Source organism: Bubalus kerabau, chromosome 7 (genome assembly GCF_029407905.1).
Source record: "Bubalus kerabau isolate K-KA32 ecotype Philippines breed swamp buffalo chromosome 7, PCC_UOA_SB_1v2, whole genome shotgun sequence".
Lineage (NCBI taxonomy): Eukaryota > Metazoa > Chordata > Mammalia > Artiodactyla > Bovidae > Bubalus > Bubalus kerabau.
This window is the reverse complement of record NC_073630.1, coordinates 38,261,452-38,282,533: the sequence shown is the minus strand read 5'-3', so window position 1 is coordinate 38,282,533 and position 21,082 is coordinate 38,261,452. Positions and strand designations below refer to the sequence as shown.

Sequence of the window (21,082 nt, the reverse complement as noted above, 5' to 3'; positions counted from 1 at the left end):
GATATTGGAGCCCCCCAAAATAAAGTCTGACACTGAAGTTCTCCTTAAGAGCCAGTCACCCTTTCTTTTCTCTCTAATAAATTACCCTTTTCTTGCCTGATTGCCTGGCTCTTTCTCTCTTTCTCTACACTTGCCTTACAAGATCTTCATATGAAACCCAGGAAATATTGACAACTTAACTGTAGTTTCATGAGAGACCCTGAAGCCAAGGACCAAGAAACAGTCTCCAGATTCTTGACACACAAACACTGTGAAATTACAACTGTGTATCATGTTAAGCCATTAAGTTTGTCATAACTTTTTCACATTATACAGATAATAAATATACTTTTCTAGAGTTTCAGAAAGAAATGTATCAGTTTTATCCACTGTTTTCCACAACCACATCAACTTTTTGGTGTTCAGTGAATTTTTAAATGAATCATCTCTTTTTAATTTGCAAAACTAGGAAATAATTACAACCATTAAATTGAAGAAATCATGTGTTTTTAAAAATTAATGTAGTTAAGTCCTTATTCAATTAAGAGAAATTGGATGGTTTCATTCCAATATTTTAAAACTTAAAATAAAAACACTTGAATACCAAGAGAATATATGCATATGTATTAGAAGAAAAAATTATTTTCCTGTATTTGAACAGACCGAGACTCAATTATATTTAATGGAGAAGGAAAAATAAATTTATACATGGAGTTCATAGTTGATGTATACCTTTAATATATTGAATCTTGCTAGGAATGCCAGTCACCATGTATATGAGGCCTTGTAGAGAGCTTCTTTATCTCAACAATATTAAGGAATATGGATGCTTTTATCAAAGCTCAGCAGCTTTGCAGAAATTTAATATACTATTAATTGAAAATGCTGAATCATTGATTTCTTTCACATTCTTGCTAATCCATTATGTTCAGCCTTGGTTCTCCTATCTTAATTTAGTCTGTGTATGATAAATTTAATGCTCCATTTGAAAGTATGTGAAATTTTAATAGATGACATTTCACAATCGGTGGGCTCATTAAGTGTTTTAAAAATGCATGTACAACAGAACACTAATGCCAGACAATATGTAAAAATGCTTAGTTTTAGCACTGATAAAATTTTACTTTTAAGATTGGAAAATCTGGCTCAGGGAAAAGAAAACTCCATTTCAAAGAAACTGTTTATGTATAAAGGAAGCTATCTTGCAGAAGGAAAAAAAAAATGTACCTGCCTATTATAAGGATCTCAGTGGCGATAAACAAGGGGAATTGCCAGCAGCCATCTTAGTGATGCCTAACAGAACTCAGTCAAATGTATTAGGTCAATGAATTTGCATGTGTTATTTAACATTAAATAGGGAACTATTTAGTCAGCTTATCTGATAGTTATTCATTTCACATTTATTCATAGTGTACTTGCACAGCCTCCAGCTATTTTATGTATTGGCTCTTGATATGCTCTCAAAAACTTACCATCTGGAGGGTGAAACGTTAAAGATTGGTACTAGTTACTAGGAGTTTTAGATTATGAGCATATAACTTATGGTGTTGCTAAGTCACTTCAGTCATGTTCGACTCTGTGTGACCTCATAGACGGCAGCCCACCAGGCTCCGCCGTCCCTGGGATTTTCCAGGCAAGAACACTGGAGTAGGCTGCCATTTCCTTCTCCAATGCATGAAAGTGAAAAGTGAAAGTGAATTCGCTCAGTCGTGTCAGACTCTCCACGAACCCATGGACTGCAGCCTACCAGGCTCCTCCGTCCATGGGATTTTCCAGGCAAGAGTACAGGAGTGGGATGCCATCACCTTCTCCAACTTATGGTGGGGATTCCCTAATTTTTCTTGCTAATTTTCTGCTAAAGCAGGTAAAATTAATTGCATGTGTGTATAATTAGGGGGTTAAAAGTAGGAATAAAAGTATTAAATATTTTTATATTTACCATAAAAGAACAAAATCAAGAATAATAAAACTTCAAATAAAGGGAAATAAATTCAAATGAGGATTAAAGATTTTAAATATTGTAATAAAAACAAATTTTAGAGGGAGGGAGGCTCAAGAGGAAGCAGATATATATATATGTGTGTGTGTGTGTGTGTGTGTGTGTGTATATAATCATGATTGATTCATATTGATGCATGGCAGAGACCACAACATTGTGAAGCAATTATAGTTCAGTAAAAAGAAAAAAAAAATATATGTATATATATTCAGAAAAGTTGTCCATTATTTTGGTAAGAACTAATTTTCAAATTTCCAGACATCCTGGAATGTGAAGTCAAGTGGGCCTTAGAAAGCATCACTACGAACAAAGCCAGTGGAGGTGATGGAATTACAATTGAGCTATTTCAAATCCTGAACGATGATGCTATGAAAGTTTTGCACTCAATATGCCAGCAAATTTGGAAAACTCAGCAGTGGCCACAGGACTGGAAAAGGCCAGTTTTCATTCCAATCCCAAAGAAAGGCAATGCCAAAGAATGCTCAAACTACTGCACAATTGCACTCATCGCACATGCTAGCAAAGTAATGCTCAAAATCCTCCAAGCCAGGCTTCAGCAATATGTGAACCATGAACTGCCTGATGTTTAAGCTGGTTTTAGAAAAGGCAGAGGAACCAAATTGCCAACATCCGCTGAATCATGGAAAAAGCAAGAGTTCCAGAAAAACATCTATTTCTGCTTTATTGACTATCCCAAACCCTTTGACTGTGTGGATCACAATAAACTCTGGAAAATTCTGAAAGAGATGGGCATACCAGACCACCTGACCTGCCTCTTGAGAAATCTGTATGCAGGTCAGGAAGCAACAGTTAGAACTGGACATGGAACAACAGACTGGTTCCAAATAGGAAAAGGAGTACGTCAAGGCTGTATATTGTCACCCTGATTTTTTAACTTATATGCAGAATATATCATGAGAAATGCTGGGCTGGAGAAAGCACAAGCTGGAATCAAGATTGCAGCGAGAAATATCAATAACCTCAGATATGCAGATGACACCACCCTTATGGCAGAAAGTGAAGAGGAACTAAAAAGCCTCTTGATGAAAGTGAAAGAGAAGAGTGAAAAAGTTGGCTTAAAGCTCAACATTCAGAAAACGAAGATCATGCCATCTGGTCCCATCACTTCATGGGAAATAGATGGGGAAACATTGGAAACAGTGTCAGACTTTATGTTTGTGGGTTCTAAAATCACTACAGATGGTGACTGCAGCCATGAAATTAAAAGACGCTTACTCCTTGGAAGGAAAGTTATGACCAACCTAGATAGCATATTGAAAAGCAGAGACATTACTTTGCCAACAAAGGTTCGTCTAGTCAAGGCTATGGTTTTTCCTGTGGTCATGTATGGCTGTGAGAGTTGGACTGTGAAGAAGGCTGAGCGCCGAAGAATTGATGCTTTTGAACTGTGGTGTTGGAGAAGTCTGAGAGTCCCTTGGACTGCAAGGAGATGCAACCAGTCCATTCTGAAGGAGATCAGCCCTGGGATTTCTTTGGAAGGAATGATGCTAAAGCTGAAACTCCAGTACTTTGGCCACCTCATGCGAAGAGTTGCCTCATTGGGAAAGACTCTGATGCTGGGAGGGATTGTGGGCAGGAGGAGAAGGGGACGACAGAGGATGAGATGGCTGGATGGCATCACTGACTCGATGGACATGAGTCTCAGTGAACTCCAGGAGTTGGTGATGGACAGGGAGGCCTGGCGTGCTGCAATTCATGGGGTCGCGAAGAGTCGGACATGACTGAGTGACTGAACTGAACTGAACTGAATTTTCAAAAGAGATAGAATTATCAGTATCATTTTATTCCTTAAATTTATTAGTTGTGGAGAGATTTCTCAGTATCCTCATTAATGAGATCTCTAAATCTGTAATGCAGTAAGACAAAAGAAAGTTCTTATCTTGACTTTTGCAGAGGAAATAAAATGGAGCTTGAAGGAGCAAATTTGATGTCTGTCTTTGGGATCTTATTCTCATTTGCATTTCCTACCATCTCCTTTGCATTTTCATCCTAATCTTTGTTTTGTATGCTTCATTGTCTTTGTTTCTAAAAGTTCCAATCTGGCTGGGAGAAGTCCTCCATTCCCTCTGGCCTACCAAGGCCTATTTATTCCCACAGCATCTTTTGTTTTTTTTCTTGAGAATTGTTTAACTCATTGCTTCAAACTCAGGCTGGCTTTTTTCTTTCAAGTGGTATTTCTTCAACTGAGAAGTAAAATTCACATTAACTCCTGAATTTAGAAGTACCTCTATGCCTAAGGGGCTTCCCTGATAGCTCAGTTGTTAAAGAATCTGCCTTCAATGCAGGAGACCCCAGTTTGATTCCTGGGTCGGGAAGATCCACTGGGGATGGATAGGTTACCCACTCCAGTATTCTTGGGCTTACCTTGTGGCTCAGCTGATAAAGAATCCGCCTGCAATGTGGGAGACGTGGGTTCAATCCCTGGATTGGGAAGATCCCCTGGAGAAGGGAACTGCTACCCACTCCAGTATCCTGGCATGAAAAATTCCAAGGACTGTATAGTCCATGGGGTGGCAAAAAGTTGGACACGACTGAGCGACTTTCACTTTTACTATTTATGCCTAAGTCATTCTTTGCCTCCTAAAATTTTAACTATAGCTTTTAACAAAATCATGTAACACATTTGTAGTTTAGTATTAAGAAATGACCGTGGGTGAAAGTTACATACACTATCAGTTCAGTTCAGTGGCTCAATCGTGTCCGATTCTTTGCTACCCCATGAATCACAGCACGCCAGGCCTCCCTGTCCATCACCAACTCCCGGAGTTCACTCAAACTCATGTCCATCGAGTCAGTGATGCCATCCAGCCATCTCATCCTCTGTTGTCCCCTTTTCCTCTTGCCCCCAATCCCTCCCAGCATCAGAGTCTTTTCCAATGAGTCAACTCTTCGCATGAGGTGGCCAAAGTACTGGAGTTTCAGCCTTAGCATCATTCCTTCCAAAGAAATCCCAGGGCTGATCTCCTTCAGAATGGACTGGTTGGATAGGAGGAGAAAAATGCCTAATAGTAGATCAATGGGGAATAATACATTGGTACAGGAAAAATAAAATGACATCTTTTGAACATATGTGACCACAGCTATATTTGGCTCAGTGATTAGCAAACAAAATTGGGTTGCGTATAAACATGAAAATATTCTCTCTCATCTGTTCATCATTTACATTCATTACAGAAAAAAAGTTACAAGGTACCAAATTCACAAAGTAATTTGGTCAGAGAATATTGATTCTTGACAAGTTATTATCTACAAAAAGAAATTATTTTCAAGTTATTGATTTAGATCATTTATATGTTAAAACATTATTTTTAATCTATAAGGTTTACCTTAAATATCATAAGAATAAGGTAGAGCCAACATGTATTAATATATATATTTTCAGATATATATATATATAATTACACAGTAATTATATATAAACCTGGAAAGTAGGAGAAATAGAGGGTAAAATTTACATGAGATGACTTTGAAGACTCTTGTAATCTTTAATGTTTAGTATTGCAAATTCCCTTCCAATATAAAATCCATAGCCGAAGCAGGTGTTTTTGTGGACTTAAGTACACCCCCAAAACAAATATTAGTGAAATTTTGTTTTGGATGGTTAATGTTAATGTACTAGTTTTAGCTTAATTTTCTGCTTAAACCACTTGTTTCAATGTTTTTGTAAACATTTGTTTTTAATTACTGTGAAGTGAAAAATGAAGGGTGAAGAAAATTCAAAGAAATTACTCATATCCACTATAATTTCAAAATACTTTTAAAACCAGAAAGGTTTTTGCACTTCTTGGACTTGGATGACTAGTTCCATATCAGAAAGAGAAATTAACAAAGCAACCTTGTTTACCATCATATTAAAAAGAATAAAATACACAGGAATAAATTTACCAAAGGAAGAGACCTTTACTCCAAAAATTATAAGATGCTGATGAAATAAATTAAAGATAATATAAACAGATGAAAAGATATACCATGTTATTGGACTGGGAGAATCACTGTCATTAGAATCACCATACTACCCAAGGCAACATACAGATTTAATGAAATCCCTATCAAATTACTAATGACATTTTTCACAGAACTAGAAGAAAACATATTTTAATTTATATGGATATACAAAAAAAACCCAAACAGCCAAAGTAATCTTGATAAAGAAAAGTGAAACTAGATGAATCAGGTTCCCTGACTTCAGACTATACCACAAAGATACAGTGATAATAATAGCATAGTACTGGCACAAAAACATAAATATAGATAGATGGGACAGAATAGAGAGTCCAGAAATAAAACCATGCAGTTGTGGTCAATTAATCTTTAACAAAGGTAAGAATATACAATTCAGAAAAGACAGACTTCAATAAGTAGTGCTGGGAAAACTGCACAGCTACATGTAGAAGGATGAAATTGGGATATTCTCTAACACCATATATAAAATAAACTCAAAATGGATGAGAAACTTAAATGTAAGACCAGATACAACGAGTCGCCTACAGGGAAACATAGGCAGAACTCTCTGACATAAATTGCAGCAGTACCATTTTGGATTTGTCTCCTAGGCTAATGGAAATAAGTGGGACCTGATTAAATTTAAAAGCTTTTGTGCAGCAAAGGAACCATAAACAAAACAAAAAGACAATCTATGGAACAGGTGAAAATATTACCAAGGATGCAACCGACAAAGGATTAATTTCCAAAATATACAACATCTTATACAACTCAATAGCAACTGAGCCACCAGGGAAGCCCCTAATAACAAACAACCTACTAAAATAATTTGGCAGAAGATTTAAATAAACATTCTGCAAAATTATACACATAGATGGTCAAAAGATGCACGAAAAGATGCCCAGCATTACTAATTGATTTACATTTCTCTAATAAAACTATAATAAAGTATTACCTCCCACCAGTCAAAATGACCATCATCAAAAAGTCTACAAATAATAAAGGCTGGAAAGGGTATGGAGAAGAGGGAATTCTTCTTTATTGTTTGTAGGAATATAAATTGGTGCAGCCACAATGGTGAACAGTATGGAGTTTCCATCAAAAGGTAAAAATAGAGTTGCCATATTTTGCAGTGACCCCACTCCTGGTCATATATATGGAGAAAACTACAGTTCAAATAGGCACATGCACCCCAGTGTACACTGCAGCCATATTTACAATAGCCAAGACATGGAAGCAACCTGAATGTCCATGGACAAACTAATGGATGAAGAAGATGTGCTATATTCACACAATAGGATATTACTCAGTCATAGAAAATAAAGAAACAATGTCATCTGCAGCAACATGGAACGACCTAGAGACTGTCATACTGAAGCAAGCCAGACAGAGAAAGGCAAATATCATATGCTTTTGCTTATATGTGTAATATAAAAAAAAAAAAATACAAGTGAACACATTTACAAAACAGAAATATAATCATAGACATAGAAAGCAAACTTATGATTGCAAAGGATAAATGCAGGGAGCACAGGTAAATTAGGATTTTGGGATTAACATATACACACTATTTTTATATGAAAAAAATCCCCAATGAGGACCTACTGTATAGTAGAGGAAACTACACTCCATATCTATGAGGAAAAACTGAGGTGTTGGAGAAGACTCTTGAGAGTCCCTTGGACTGCAAGGAGATCCAACCAGTCCATTCTGAAGATCAGCCCTGGGTGTTCTTTGAAAAGAATGATGCTAAAGCTGAAACTCCAGTACTTTGGCCACCTCATGTGAAGAGTTGACTCATTGGAAAGTATCTGATTCTGGGAGGGATTGGGGGCAAGAGGAAAAGGGGACAACAGAGGATGAGATGGCTGGATGGCATCACCAACTTGATGGACGTGAGTTTGAGTGAACTCCGGGAGTTGGTGATGGACAGGGAGACCTGGTGTGCGGCCATTCATGGGGTCGCAAAGAGTTGGACATGACTGAGCAACTGAACTGACCTGAAGTGACGAGGAAAAATAATCTACAAAAGAATATGTATACATGAAAATGGAGAGATCACAACAGACAACACAGAAATAGAAAGGATCATAAGAGACTACTATCAGCAACTATATGCCAATAAAATGGACAACGTGGAAGAAATGCACAAATTTTTAGAGAAGTACAACTTTCCAAAACTGAACCAGGAAGAAATAAGAAATCTTAACAGACCCATCACAAGCACAGAAATTGAAACTGTAATCAGAACTCTTCCAGCAAACAAAAGCCCAGGTCCAGATGGCTTCACAGCTGAACATTACCAAAAATTTAGAGAATAGCTAACACCTATCCTACTCAAACTCTTTCAGAAAATTGCAGAGGAAGGTCAACTTCCAAACTTATTCTATGAGGTCATCATCACCCTAATACCAAAACCTGACAAAGATGCCACAATAAACGAAAACTACAGGCCAACATAACTGATGAACATTGATGCAAAAAACCCTAACAAAATTCTAGGGATTAGAATCCAACAACACATTAAAAAGGTCATACACCATGACCATGACCAAGTGGGCTTTATCCCAGGGATGCAAGTATTCTTCAATATCTGCAAATCAATCAATGTAATACACCACATTAACAAATTGAAAAATAAAAGCCATATGATCATCTCAATAGATGCATAGAAAGCCCTTGACAAAATTCAACATCTATTTATGATAAAAACTCTCCAGAAAGCAGGAATAGAAGGGACATACCTCAACATAATAAAAGCTATATATAACAAACCCACAGCAAACATTATCCTCAATGGTGAAACACTGAACACATTTCCCCTAACGTCAAGAACAAGACAAGGGTGCCCACTTTCACCATTACTATTCAACATAGTTTTGGAAATTTTGGCCACAGCAATCAGAGCAGAAAAAGAAAGAAAAGGAATCCAAATTGGAAAAGAAGAAGTAAAACTCTCACTGTTTGCAGATGACATGATCCTCTATATAGAAAACCCTAAAGACTCCACCAGAAAATTACTAGAGCTAATCAATGAATATAGTAAAGTTGCAGGATATAACATCAACACATAGAAATCCCTTAAATTCCTATACATTAATAATTAGAAAATAGAAAGAGAAATTAAGGAAACAATCCCATTCACCATTGCAATGAAAATAATAAAATACTTAGGAACATATCTACCTAAAGAAACTAAAGACCTATATATAGAAAACTATAAAACACTGGTGAAAGAAATCAAAGAGGACACTAATAGATGGAGAAATATATCATGTTCATGGATCGGAAGAATCAATATAGTGAAAATGAGTATACTACCCAAAGCAATCTGTAGATTCAATGCAATCCCTATCAAGCCACCAATGGTATTTTTCACAGAGCTAGAACAAATACTTTCACAATTTGTATGGAAATACAAAAAACCTTGAATAGCCAAAGCAATATTGAGAAAGAAGAATGGAACTGGAGGAATCAACCTGCCTGACTTCAGGCTCTCTTACAAAGCCACAGTCATCAAGACAGTATGGTACTTGCACAAAGACAGAAATGTAGATCAATGGAACAAAATAGAAAGCCCAGAGATAAATCCACATGCCTATAGACACCTTATCTTTGACAAAAGAGGCAAGAATATACAATAGAGAAAAGACAATGTCTTTAACAAGTGGTGCTGGGAAAACTGGTCAACCACGTGTAAAAGAATGAACTACAATGCTTTCTAACACCATACACAAAAGTAAACTCAAAATGGATGAAAGATCTAAACGTAAGATCAGAAACTATAAAACTCTTAGAGGAGAACATAGGCAAAACACTCTCTGACATAAATCACAGCACGATCCTCTATGACCCATCTCCCAGAATATTGGAAATAAAAGCAAAAATAAACAAATGGGACCTAATTAAAATTAAAAGCTTCTGTACAACAAAGGAAACTATAAGCAAGGTGAAAAGGCAGCCTTCAGAATGGGAGAAAATAACAGTAAATGAAGCAACTGACAAATAACTAATCTCAAAAACATACAAGCAACTCTTGCAGCTCAATTCCAGAAAAATAAATGACCCAATCAAAAAATAGGCCAAAGAACTAAATAGACATTTCTCCAAAGAAGACATACAGATGGCTAACAAACACATGAAAAGATGCTTAACATCACTCATTATCAGAGACATGGAAATCAAAAGTTACCATTTCATGCCAGTCAGAATGGCTGTGATCCAAAAGTCTACAAGCAATAAGTGCTAGAGAGGGTGTGGAGAAAAAGGAACCCTCTTACACTGTTGGTGGGAATGCAAACTAGTACTACCACTATGGAGAACAGTGTGGAGATTCCTTAAAAACCTGGAAATAGAACTGCCTTATGACCCAGCAATCCCACTGCTGGGCATACACACTGAGGAAACCAGAATTGAAAGAGACACATGTACCTCAATGTTCATCGCAGCACTGCTTATAATAGCCAGGGCATGGAAGCAACCTAGATGTCCATCAGCAGATGAATGGTTAAGAAAGCTGTGGTACATACACACAATGAAGTACTACTCAGCCATTAAAAAGAATACATTGGAATCGGTTCTAATGAGGTGGATGAAACTGGAGCCTATTATACAGAGTGAAGTAAGCCAGAAAGAAAAACACCAATACAGTATACTAATGCATATGTACGGAATTTAGGAAGATGGTAACGATAACCCTGTATGCAAGACAGCACAAGAGACACAGATGTATAGAATAGTCTTTTGGACTCTGTGGAAGAGGCAGAGGGTGGGATGATTTGGAAGAATGGCATTGAAACATGTATAATATCATATAAGAAACGAATTGCCAGTCCAGGTTTGATGCAGGATATAGGATGCTTGGGGCTGGTGCACTGGGATGACCCAGAGGGATGGTATGGGTAGGGAGGTGGGAGGAGGGTTCAGGGCAACACGTGTACATCTGTGGCAGATTCATGTTGATGTATGGCAAAACCAATACAATATTGTAAAGTAAAAAAAAATAAATAAATAAATAAAGGAAAGTTGTGAACACGAAAAAAAAAAAGATTATATATACATATATATATGTATGTATGTATGTATATACATATTCAAAACTGAATCACTTTGGTGTACACCTGAAACTAACACACTGTACATAAACCATACTTCAATTAAAAAACAGAAAGATTTTTAATATCCTCAGAAGTTCTTCTTGACGTTTAACAACACCCCTGTCTGCTCATTTTAGGTATGCATTTTTTCTTGTTCCTTTTGTCTTCTTGAACCCCTTCTGAGAAGTGAAAATGTTTGCCATATAAAAGGCTCTTCTGAATAGGTTGATAGATGGTTTTTAGAAAGGTTTCCTCAAGTATGCTGGATAAGTGAAATAAAAATTAATATTCTTTCATAAAAGATCAAGATCTTTTTAGGTTTTTAGGAATACTTCAGTTTATAAAATTATCTTGGATTTTTTTCCAGTTTATATAAGTATATCTTTTATAGTGGTATTTCTTATTTATAATATTTTTTTACTGCCTGTACACCTAGCTCAGAATGTTGCTCCTGATTGTGATATCCTGATTCCTTTACAGAAAACCATATCCAACAACATACAAAATATCTATAGATTTTGTAGAATTTAAAGAAAATAATTTATTTTCTGGTACTGGTTAATGAAACTAAAGATGAGAAAGAAAATCTGGAAGTGTTGGGGAAAGCATTCCCATTTTGTTTGAGAGGTGGCATATCACTTTCTATGAGGAATCCAGGAAACTAAAATAGTCATCAAAATCACATTTCCCATTGACTTCTTACTTTGTAGACTTTGTACACTTCCCCCAAATTCACATGTAAGGATGAAACTATCGTTCTATTTGTGATTACTCTGTTACAAAAGTGATAGTCACATGATCCTGAACATAAGGAATGATGCTTGTATTTCACTTAGTCAATTTAGTACAAAGAGGAAGAATTAGTCCCCAGTCACAACATTATGAAACACATGTTCAGGCACACACACACACACACACATCAAGGAGTGAGAAGTTGGGGAGGAAATTAGTCATGCCTCATTTAATTGTCCATTTTTTAGTACGTTCAATGGTGCCACATATTGGATTCCCAGGAATGAAGTGCATGTTAAATATTAAAGTGTATCATGAGAAACTCCAATAAATTTTGTTAGATACTATACCTGTCACCCATTCCTATAACAAATTGAATGAGCTTTTCTTCTTGAAATTGCCCTGGATACAGTTTTCATAATTATCGTTTTTTTCCTTCCAAGATTGTTAAAGATCTAGATAGAAAGGACAGAAAATTAAAAATAAATATTCTATAATATATTTATGGGTTTTAGTCCCAAGTAGACATAATAGCAGTGCCTAGGCATAATTGGTGTTCAATATTGATAAATGAGTTGATTGTTTACAGTGACAGGGGAAAAGTTCATTCTCTCAATGATAAGGTTCTTATAATTTTGTTAGCTACCTAAAACTTTGGTCAGCAACAGTGCATTTAAAAAAAAAAATTAAGTTTCATGGGGGAAAATGAATATTTACACATTATTTTATGCTACTTAGATTTACTAAGCACTGCATATTTGCCAGCCTAGTTATTAATGAGGAAAACTTTGCCCTGTGAGAAGCAAAAATAAAATATCTTAAAAACCCTGAGATAACCAAATTCTTTCTAATATTTCCTTCTATAAAATGTTCATTTCAGCTGTAGTTGCAAGATCGAGACTCAGAGTAGATTCAGAAGACCAAATTGTGTGACAAGTAGATGACATGCAACAGCTTTGACATTGCTTTGTTTTATGATATTTTTCAATTTCAATCTTGATCTCTCAAGCAGATAAGCTTTTTCTATTTTAAAATATTTCTAGTATTCCTAAAGTGGTATTTAATAATTTGAACTTATTGTTAGACAGAGAAACACTTGTCTCTGAATTCATTTAAAATAAAAATTTAGAACTTTTTTTTTGAGAATGTAATCTCCTAGACACTATATTACTTTCTAATTCATGTTAATTGTAGTGCTATTTTCTATATGAGTGGTCAAACTAAATCCAAGCTGACTCTAGTTTTTTCAAGGAAAGTTTTATCACAGCACAGGCAGACTCACTTTCTTAAATACTATCTATCTCTGATATCCTGCTAAAAATAGCAGGCTTGAATGGTTGTTACAGGGACTTTTTGGCCCAAGAAGCTGAAAATATTACTTGAGTTTTACATAAAACATTTTTCAACCCTTGTGTTATACCATCAGTTTGAACAATGCTAAAAATCAGATTAAATATTTGATTTATTGTATTGTCAACAAGAGGGGTAAACCGTAATATACTTGTTTACATTTAAAGAACCTATAGTCAATGCCTAAACAAAATTAGCTCAAAACTATACTTTAGCACCATGGTTCTCAGTTTAACTACAGAGAAAACAATAAATTATTTATCTTCTAACAGTTAAATGACTTTCAAATAACTAACAACTGTATACAAACAAATTAAATACTTATTTAAGCAACCTAATTACAAGTGTTATTACATCTTATTGATCTGACCAACACATTTAATTATATGTTTCTTTAGTTTTTGCTGCCTAAAAAATTGCAAAAATCCTTAGAGCTTTGCATGTTATAAATGCCTGGAGTAACATCTCCTAAATAGATAGATACTGGTCTTATGCAAATACCTGAATCAATCTGGGCTTAACTAGGAACATGCATATATTTTAGCTCACTCAAAGAATACTTAAATTAGAAATCAATCTTTCAAGCCTCAGTATCTCAAGTCAATTAGACATTAGGTTTAAAAGTTGGGTCATTATATAGTAATTTTATATCCCATATCTACCAAAAAGCCATGCTTTTCTGCTCATTTGAACAGTGAAAAATAACTATTACCACCCCACAAAGACTAAAATAAAGAAGTTCTATTTTAGCACATAAATATCTACTAAAACCAAATTTCCTTTAGTACTAGTCTTTAACTATTATTTTACACAGAGTTAAGCCTAGGCCACAGTTTCATTCATAGAGTATCTGAACAATGCCATGAATACAGCAAACACTATGGTAACAAAAATAATGGTGGTGAAAAATATGCAAATAAGTGATTTGATGATTAGACCTGAAATTAAAACAATTCTGTAAAATGAGTGTTAATATATGTGTTGATTTCTCATAGACTCTGGAGTGTTTTATCTATGTTAACAAAACTATCATTTTAAAAGTTTTACGTGATGTAAAGGTTTCACACTTATTGCTAAGTTAGAAGACAATCTTGAGAGAATCACAACTGTTCAGTTTCTTCCAACTTAGTTTCTGACCCTTACATGGAGAGACTAGCACTCTCATGTTGCACACAGTTGCTTATCAATCTGTAAAGTCATTTAAACAATGTACTTACTGACAGGATGTAACAGCACTTGAAACAACATTATTCTGGATGTACAACATATTATTTCAGGCAGTCAGATTTTCAGTAAAGGAAGAGCATACATATCAAAAGATAAAAATTCAAAAAATATTTTATTTTTCAATGAAAATTAATGAATTAGCAAAGAAAGCAAAGTATCAAATCTATTTTAAAATGCCTTCAACAGTATACAGATTATGTGTTCTTTTTTTCTTGATGACAAAAAGTAGTGTTGGTCTAAATAATTTTTGAATCACCGTTTTCTGAACTCTAGTCTAAAATGTTCCATATGGGGCTGGGAAAATGGCAAGCTCACAATCTATATTTAACAAACCTAGATTATAAAGCTTATAAAAGAAATTCATTTCATTTTTTAACTATGATGGTAGTGTTAATGTCTCACTCTCAATACTTTTGAATTTCTAAAACACCTGTATTTCTTTAAAAATACAATTGTCTATGATTCTATAAACAAAGGCACATTATTTCAACTCTGGCAATTAATTATGTTTCCTATGGACTACTACATAGTAAAATCACTATTGTTTTGCTATTCTGATAATATATCTGTTGATTGAATGAAATTGCCATGATCTATCAATAAATCATCAATGTTAATCACTGTCAAAGTCATTCCACTGGGTTGCCGGAAATAAAGATTGCTGTGAAGGGAGGGGTAGACAAACGTTAAAGAAATAAAACAGGTAAATACTGGAATATGTTTGGCTGTTTCAAAAGAAAAATGAGGCTGCAATTGTGGAAACCAATATGAGGATGAGAATACAATAACTGTGTACCTTGCTTTAAGGAGAAGAAGGTAGGGTGTGATTGTTTAAAATGTAAGATATGCTGAGATGTTAAAACTTTCATTAAAGAGTTAGAAGGGTTGTGGTATGCAAGAGAAAGACCTCCAGAATATAGATAATCAGTGACTGTAAAGAGAATCAGAAAGAAACATAAAAATAGTGAATGGTAATACAAATATATTTGTAGGTTTAATGGCAGGAACTTTGATACTATTTTCTCTGTAAAGAGATTTGAGTTTTTCTGCTGCTAGAGGAAAATTTGTAGGGTTCAATGCTTAAAGAAATTGGAAAACAATTTAAATAGCTAACGTGAAGAATCTGAATGAAAAGATGATTATCCCACAAGATGGAGGGCACAATTGAGGATGAATCCTCTGAATTCAAACTAGCAATATGTTTAAAATTTTGTAACAACATACATCTGGAGTTTCCCATGACTGGAGTTTTGCCAGGTGACTTCAAGGGAAGGACAATGTGAAACGAGGGTTGAGGTTCTTTTAACACTGTACCTAAACTGGAAAGCTAAGACATACATAAATAGAATTGTTGGCAACAACAGCAAAACAGAAACAGAAAACTTAGCGGGTCACAAAATTGGAGTTCTCAAAGTTAAGACAGAAAGGTAGTAGGGGTAACTGAAGGAGAAAAGACATGGAACTATAAGTTTGAACATAACATTTTAAAAACCTAAAACTTCATTATTAAAAAGGAGAAAGATCATTAAGACTGGCCAACCAGGGAGAAAAAGTGAATGTGACTATATCAAGTAACTAAGGCTGGGTGTTCTTTGATATTCTGGATGCTGCTGCTGCTGCTGCTGCTAAGTCGCTTTAGTCGTGTCTGACTCTGTGCGAACCCATAGATGGCAGCCCACCAGGCTCCCCCGTCCCCGGGATTCTCCAGGCAAGAACACTGGAGTGGGTTGCCATTTCCTTCTCCAATGCATGAAAGTGGAAAGTGAAAGTGAAGTCTCTCAGTCGTTCCCGACTCTTAGCGACCCCATGGACTGCAGCCTACCAGGCTCCTCTGTCCATGGATTTTCCAGGCAAGAGTACTGGAGTGGGGTGCCATTGCCTTCTCCATATTCTGGATGGAATATCAGCAAAGTTGATGGCAAATCTGCAAAAAGCATGGAAGATATGTTAAGTTCCAAAATCAACAAAATTGAAGTTTACTTGAAAATAGAGAGAAGAGATGACTGTATCTGAGTGGCCTTTCTCTCAATAGGGCCCGCTATTTAAGGATGGGCAGGGAGGGGCTGGGGAGAAGTTTAGAAGTAACAAGGCATCAAGCTGGGCTCAGTCCCCACCATCCAGAGAAGGCAGCAAAGGAAGCAGCACAATGAGTCTAAGTTACAGCAATGAGAAGAACAAGTTAGGAATTCGAGTTTATTTTCTAAGAAACAGATGTTTCATAGATTTCAGAGTACATGGTGAAATTATTTGGGTGTACATGAGAAAATATTTGGGTGACATGAAAGATACTTTAGATTGATATAGGGATGCAAGTGTGGGAGGTGATGACAAATTGAAATTATAGTGCAGTGATTGTAGTTTGGTCAGGCAACCAATAAGAATCTGGTCTCAGACACATTCCTGCTCCACTGAGAACTTGAACTCTCTCTGAACTATAGCAAACCCAAGGACACCACCAAGCATATTTGGAAAAACATCCACTAGCTGCAAATTTATGTTCTCAACGTCCCCCTTAGTTGGTTCAGTTCAGTTGCTCAGTCATGTCTAACTCTCTGCTACCCCATGGACTGCAGCACGACAGGCTTCCCTGTCCTTCACCAACTCCTGGAGCTTATTCAAAATCATGTCCTTTGAGTCGGTAATGCCATCCAAACATCTCATCCTCTGTCGTCCCCTTCTCCTCCTGCCTTCAATCTTTCTCAGCGTTAGGGTCTTTTCCAATGAGTCAGTTCTTTGCATCAGGTGGCCAAAGAATTGCAGTTTCAGCGTTAGCATCAGTCCTTCCAGTGAATATTCAGGACTGACTTTCTTTAGTATCAAGTGGTTTGACCTCTTTGCAGCCCAACGTACTCTTAAGAGTCTTCCCCAACACCACAGCTCAAAAGCATCAATTCTTTGACATTCAGCTTTCTTTATGGTCCAAATCTCACATCCATACATGACTACTGGAAAAATCATAGCTTTTAGTAGATTAACATTTGTCAACAAAGTAATCTCTCTGCTTTTGAATATGCTGTCTAGGTTGGTCATAGCTTTTCTTCCAAGGAGCAAACATCTTTTAATTTCATGTCTGCAGTCACCATCTGCAGTGATTTTGGAGCACAAAATCACAGAAAATAAAGTCTGTCACTGTTCTTCTTAATACTAGGCAACCATTTCAGAGCCCAACCAATCCTAGATTAACAAGCTCCTTTACTTGTTGCCAGCTCCAATTATGGCTTTCCAGTTGGCACTAGTGGTGAAGAACCTGCCTGGCAATGCCAAAGATATGAGAAATGTGCATTCAATTCCTGGGTCTGGAAGATCCCTTGGAGGAGGGCATAGCAACATACCCCAGTATTCTTGCCTGGAGAATCCCATGGACAAAGGAGCCTGGTGGGCTACAGCCTATAGGGTCACAAAGAGTTGGATACAGCTGAAGTGGCACACATGCACACAGAGCCCAAATAATAATTCTTGACAAACAACTTATATAACTAACTGCAGCCTTACAGTTTTTGCCTTTATAAGCTTCCTCCATTTTTTAGTCCAGGGGAGCACCATTCAAGTGTTTCTGGAATCTGTGTCTCTAGGTTACAGCCCTGACAGACCCCGAATAAACATCTGTTTATTTTATCCAGGTCTTTGTTTCTGAAATTTTTATTACAAAAGGGATGTACAGTCAGAGAAGACCCCTCCAAAGATAATAAATACAGATATCAGGAATATAAGGTCTGATAGTTTAATTGTCACGGCATTTTTTCGAGTACGAATCAACAGTACTTAGGTGGATTACAACATAAGAGGATGTTCAGGAGACTCACCAGCAGTGACTGGAATGGGTGGCACCTTTGGTGGTAAGGGAGATTCCTGCTCATTTGTAAGGGCAGTGGTGTGGATTTGTGGCTTGTTCTAAAGTTGTGTAACGGATCCATTGTTAGAGAGCCAGCATTTACTGCTGCTTATATTCAGGCTTGTGGGGTGAGGGCTCTTGCTCTTTCACATCATATTTCTGTCTTTATCTGCACACTTTATTCTTTCCTTGATATAAATTGACTAAATTTGGTGTGTCCCAAGTTTCTGTTCAGCCATGATTTTTAGTTGTATGTACTTAGAATGACTTTTTTTAGCCTCTTTCCCTAGAACATCATCTAAACACTTCAATTCTCACCGCTAATTAGCACATTCTTCCCATATTTCTTTGTTTAGAGACTGAGAGGCCTAGCTCCTTTTCACTCCTTGCTGAGCAACAAAAGGCCCCAGCAGTCCATGGTAACCCTTGGGTCATATCTACTCAGGTGAATTGTGTACAAAGCACGGCTTTAAATCACAGCAAAGCCTGAAGCCAGGGAACATATTATGATAGACCTTCAGATCAAAGATAAAAGAATTCATATTTTAAAATATATTTATCTTGTACCATATAGAGGATTACTTTTTTTTTTCATTGAACAAATTACAAAACTAGAATTAGACCAAAGAATGTACCATGGCTTGCAAAAGCTTTAACTATATAGACTTTTTTTTAGAACAATGAAGCAAATTGAGAAATTAATAACATTATCAAATTCCTGGCAGAGGAGAGAAAGATAATTTTTCAGGAGGTTATTTGTCCACCTAACTATTATTCTGATGGAGCATCAACCCAAATCCAAAGCTGAATACATTTTGAAGCTTTCTTATGACTGGATGATAGAAAAGCCATATTCCCTATCTTTTTCAGAGAACAAATTCTTTACATTACTTCTACCTGGAACTTGTTGGAAACATTTATTTGGGGGAATTATTCTTGTAACAATTGCCACTTATTTCTTCAAATAATCTATGTATCTGTTAGCATAAGGAGGACTATAGAGAATTGTATACATGCATCTGTTTCCATACAAATACATTTACTGAAATTCATTTCATGTTAATAACTTTCTACAAAGTGTGTTAGGAGAAAAAACCCTAGATTAAAAAAACTGTTTCTGTAATAGCATGTTCTTGAAAGAATCATTCTTTCATTGCACAGAGCATATCTAATGAAAATATAAGACAGACTTTCACTACGGTATTTTTAAAACTTTATGTACACTGAGAATCACACAACACATGCTGTGGAAAATAAAGCTGCATACACAGAATTTAAAATAAGACTGTGTTCTGAGAACCAAATACAATAAAACAAATATAACAGTGTGAGTATATGTTGTCTGAAAGTGAAAGTCACTCAGTCATGTCTGACTCTTTGTGACTCCATGGACTATACAGTCCATGGAATTCTCCAGGCCAGAATACTGGAGTGGGTAGCCATTCCCTTCTCCAGGGGATCTTCCCTGCACAGGGACAGAACCTAGGTCTCCTGTATTACAGGCAGATTCTTTACCAGCTGAGCCACAAGGGAAATCCAAGAATACTGGAGTGGTAACCTATCCCTTCTCCAGTGGATCCTTCCAACTTATTGTCTAAAGTTTATTTTCACTCTCCCTCAGCTACTAAGAGTACATTGACACCACACAGCAGGTTTCTCTGGCAGACCCTCCTTACTGTTCACACCAGATGTTCCTGAGCCAAAGCTAATTCCCACTTCCCAGCTACCCTCGTGGTCACTGTGGCCATGCGATTAGATCTTGCCGTGTGATATTTGCAAAAGTCCAGGCTGAAATTTTAAGGAAGCAAATGTCTCCCACATTCTTTTGCCATTGGCCTTTAGGATACAGATGAAAATGAGAACTTAAGAAATGACAGATAAAGACAGCACTTATGATCCTTAAATAATCCCTCCCCCCTCCAAATTAGCCTTTCTACTTACACCCAGGCCTTGGACTCTTATGTGAAAGAAACATGCACTATCCTGATATGCCCTGATTTGCCAAACTAATTTATTTTAAAGTTTCTTTTTGGCCAGTAGGGGAAAGAGGACTGACATCATGAGAAAGAGAAAAGGAGACTTTATTAACACACAATTCTATATTTTATAAGATGTGATTCTTCTTTCACAGACCCAGTTTCTCTTCGGTTGCTCACTAGAAAAACCTTATGTTTATATGACTCATAGTAGGTTCTTAAAAGTTAATTGCCTTGAACACTCAAGTTATTAATGCCAGCTGCTAATAAGACGGGTGTTAATTTTGGTTTACTAATCATCATGCTGCTGCTGCTGCTAAGTTGCTTCAGTTGTGTCTGACTCTGTGCGACCCCGCAGATGGCAGCCCACCAGGCTCCCTCGTCCCTGGGATTCTCCAGGCAAGAACACTGGAGTGGGTTGCCATTTCCTTCTCCAGTGCATGAAAGTGAAAGTGAAAGTGAAGTCGCTCAGTCATGTCTGACTCTTAGCAACCCATGGACTGCAGCCTACCAGGCTCCTCCATCCATGGGATTTTCCAGGCAAGAGTACTGGAGTGGGGTGCCATTGCCTTAGTCATATTTAAAGACTACAACTACACCTATTGAAGGCATTTTGTTTGTTACACTTAGCCTTTCATGTTACCTTCTGGACCATCTTCCTTTTGTTTCACAAGTGTCATTTTTTTTTTTTTTTTTTTTTTTGGTTCATGTTTTGCTATTAGTTGCCTTTATACAAGATGACTAGAAATAAAGCATTTGGTTTCTTCAGGTAGCTACATATTCTACAACTCAATTCCTGTATGTTGGAGTTCTCCAAGCCAGAATACTCAAGTGGGTAGCCTTTCTCTTCTCCAGGGGATCTTCCCAACCCAGGGACTGAACCCAGGTCTCCCGCATGGCAGACGGATTCTTTACCAGCTGAGCCACA

The 21,082-nt window shown here is 36.6% G+C and overlaps 1 long non-coding RNA gene across 3 annotated transcripts in view; it reads right to left on the bottom strand.

Annotated features, from left to right (window-relative positions):
- LOC129657655 (uncharacterized) overlaps nucleotides 1-21,082 on the bottom strand; it is a 172,489-nt gene that overhangs the window by 143,694 nt on the left and 7,713 nt on the right. The window contains exon 3 of one of the 3 annotated variants that reach the window (XR_008716951.1): nucleotides 12,120-12,224. The exons of the other annotated variants lie outside the window; for them this stretch is intronic. This is a non-coding gene — a long non-coding RNA (uncharacterized LOC129657655). The remainder of the gene's footprint in view (nucleotides 1-12,119; nucleotides 12,225-21,082) is intronic. 3 annotated transcript variants of the gene reach the window in all.